Source organism: Nannospalax galili, unplaced genomic scaffold, assembly GCF_000622305.1.
Source record: "Nannospalax galili isolate Female #2095 unplaced genomic scaffold, S.galili_v1.0 scaffold87, whole genome shotgun sequence".
NCBI lineage: Eukaryota > Metazoa > Chordata > Mammalia > Rodentia > Spalacidae > Nannospalax > Nannospalax galili.
Genome location: NW_008360320.1, coordinates 13,901,794 through 13,904,697, shown reverse-complemented (window position 1 = coordinate 13,904,697; position 2,904 = coordinate 13,901,794).

Genomic DNA, 2,904 nt, shown 5'->3' with positions numbered 1-2,904 from the left:
ATGGAACAGGGCTTGAAATTGTGTGAACATGAAATGTCCACTACAGGCTTACATGTTTGAAGACCTGGTTCTAAAACACCTAGCTGTGATGTTTTAGAAGGCTGAGGAAACTTTAGTGGTACCTGAAATTTTGGTGTGTCTTTGAGAATGATGGAGCCTTTTGTAAGGTCTTGTGAACTTAGCTTTGGGGGCTATAGTCCTGCAAATTTCAACAGCTTTCAAAGCTTTCCTGACCCAGGGACTTTTGGGCTCTTGTATGGAACATTCAAAGAATGAAATTCATGGACCACAGAGGGTAAGTTTTAGAGAAAAGTTTGCTACATATTCACTTGTGGGAGTTTAACAGAGAGAGCAAGCATCTGCAAAGTAATAACAGCTCTCCAGGAAATAGGATACCATCATACCATCCGGCTGCTAGTATGGGACCTTTAAAAGGACTTATGGCAGAAACTGGGGTGAAGCATAGAGAGGGGAGGAGCTGGTCAATGCAGTTGATCCAGGTACCTCCTCTCCATTTCAATCACATCAGCTTTCAGGCAAGCGTAAGAGGTCACAAGTGTTCAGGAATTAGAACTCCTTTCTGGCATTCCTGGCCCCTAGCAAGGATAACCTCAGAACTGCGGCTTTGGGCCCTGCTCTAGGTGACCAAGGGCTATCTCTTGTTCTCACTCTGACATCAGCATTGAAGGCAGATTAAGAAAAGGTTTTATCTCCTAGTCAAAAGAATGTCATCTGCCTGGGTGGAGACCCGCTGCTGTCTCCTCCCTAAATAATTAGTCTAGTTGGACAAATCCATCACTTGGCTAGGGGACCACCCTTCAGGAAAGCAAACTCACCTTAAAGAATTAGGAGGAAGAATAATACCTCTAATGAGATAATGTACTTTTCCTTCCCAAAATTTTTGCTGCTGTGCAAAAATTACAGAATACCATAAGGTTCTGGTGGCTGGCCCACATTTCTTACTCAGAAAGAAGTAATTTTTCTATTTTCTTCTCTTCTGTCTCTTTTTCAGATGTTGGTCAGAACTAAAGTATGCTTTTTATGTACTTTTTCTCTGGTTACTCTCCTGCCATGTGGAAACCTCCATGACAGCTTAGCTCAAATAGTGTGACATTTTCAATTCGCTTCTAAAGCTTCCTCCTCCTAGCAGCTGCCAAGATTTACAGTTTGCTCGCTCTAGTGTTTTTCCTCTAAACTATAATAAAATTGTCCTTGAGCTGTCTTTCAAGTCCATTCAAATATTATTTTATTAACAAAACCGAGAACCCCAAGAGTGAATCCAGTTCCCTCAGTAACATGTTGTGATTTCAAAAGGAATCCCAAAATTCCAATAACATAATTTTAGGACGTTGAACTTTGTTGGAGGAAATAGGTAACTATGGCAGGCTTTGAGGTATATAGCCTGCCCAATTTCTCACTCAATTGCTGCTTCCTAATCTGCGCAGATATGAGGCATCTCAGCCCTTGCTCCTACCTGTACATAGCTAGAAGTCACCCTATATTTTCTGCCAGGTTAGACTGTATCATCTCCAACCATGAGCCAAAGTGAATCCCTCTTTCTTTATGTTGCTTAACAGAAACAAATAATCAATATAGAAAGTTGGTAGTGAGAATTAAGCTGTCCTTGTGATAAACCAGAACATGTGGTTCTGAAGTCTTTGAAGCAGGATTGCAGGAGGCGTGTGAAGAAGTCAATAAAAAGGACAGAGAAATGTAATGCTGTAAGAAAAGCTTAACAGACCGTTCTGGTGGGAGGCTGGAAGGCCAGAATGCCAATGGAAATGTGACTAGTGATAGCAAGGCTCATGTGGTTTCAGAGGAACGGAAGTACTTTATTAGGAGCAGGATAGAGGGCATTCTTGTTACATTCTGCCAAAGAAACTGGTTGTTTCTGCAGAGATACAGTGAGAAGGAGCAGAAGGCTGAGAAGATGTGAAAAAGTGGAGTTTGTTGAAAAAGACAGATTCCCATTAAAGCTGCAGCAAAGGCAGGGCAAAGCAGCTATAATTGTTAAATAGATTAAAACCCTTAAACAGAAATCTTATACTTTGAAAGGGACTGTAGGAAAGGTGCCTTAAGGACAAGACTTAACCCACCAAGCATTTCATTATTTAACAGTGAAAACTCATTTCAAAGACTTTCATTTAAAATGAGAGAGTGCTGGAACAAAGAGAAGATTCAGGCCATTCTGATCTAGAAGGGCCACCTCTGGAGTGTTCCCAGTCTCAGGCACAAACATACACAGAGGACACTGAAGCTGTGGTACAAGGTAATCAGGCTGGATTTTCAGCTGGCAGCAAAATTTGTGCTGCATTTCCTACATGTCTATGTAGGTTGGCATCATGGAGGCTTGAAGCAAGATTCCAGAAAGTTGCTGAGGCCAGGCAACATCTAACAGGGTTAGAGTCCCTGTACAGAGCTTCTGAAAGGGCTGTGCATGCAGCTCTGAAGCTGAAGCCCAATGGAAATGCAACATGACAGAAATACAGGGAAACTTCCAAAGAAAACTCAAAGAACTGAGTGGAGTTGACTTTGACTTGAGACAGAGTCCACCTGTGCTGCACCTACAAGGCTAAAGGGAAGGGGTTACCAATCTCAGTGGAAGACACAGGTCATCAAGATTGCCAGATTGCTAGACATGTAGGTATAGCATTTGCTGTTTGCCCTGCTGGTTTTGGTTTTGCTTTGTACAATCCTTTCTTGCTATACTTTCATTTCTTCCTACGTAAACGAAATGCTTGTTTTGTGGTGTTGTATCCTGGAAGTACATAATTTGTTTTAAGTATTCACAGTGAAAGATTTCCTTGAGTCCCAGAAGAGACTTTCTAGTTTTTTAATAGTGTTGGGACTGTTAACAACTATGGGAGCCTTTGAAGTTTGGCTGAATGAATTTTGCATTACGAC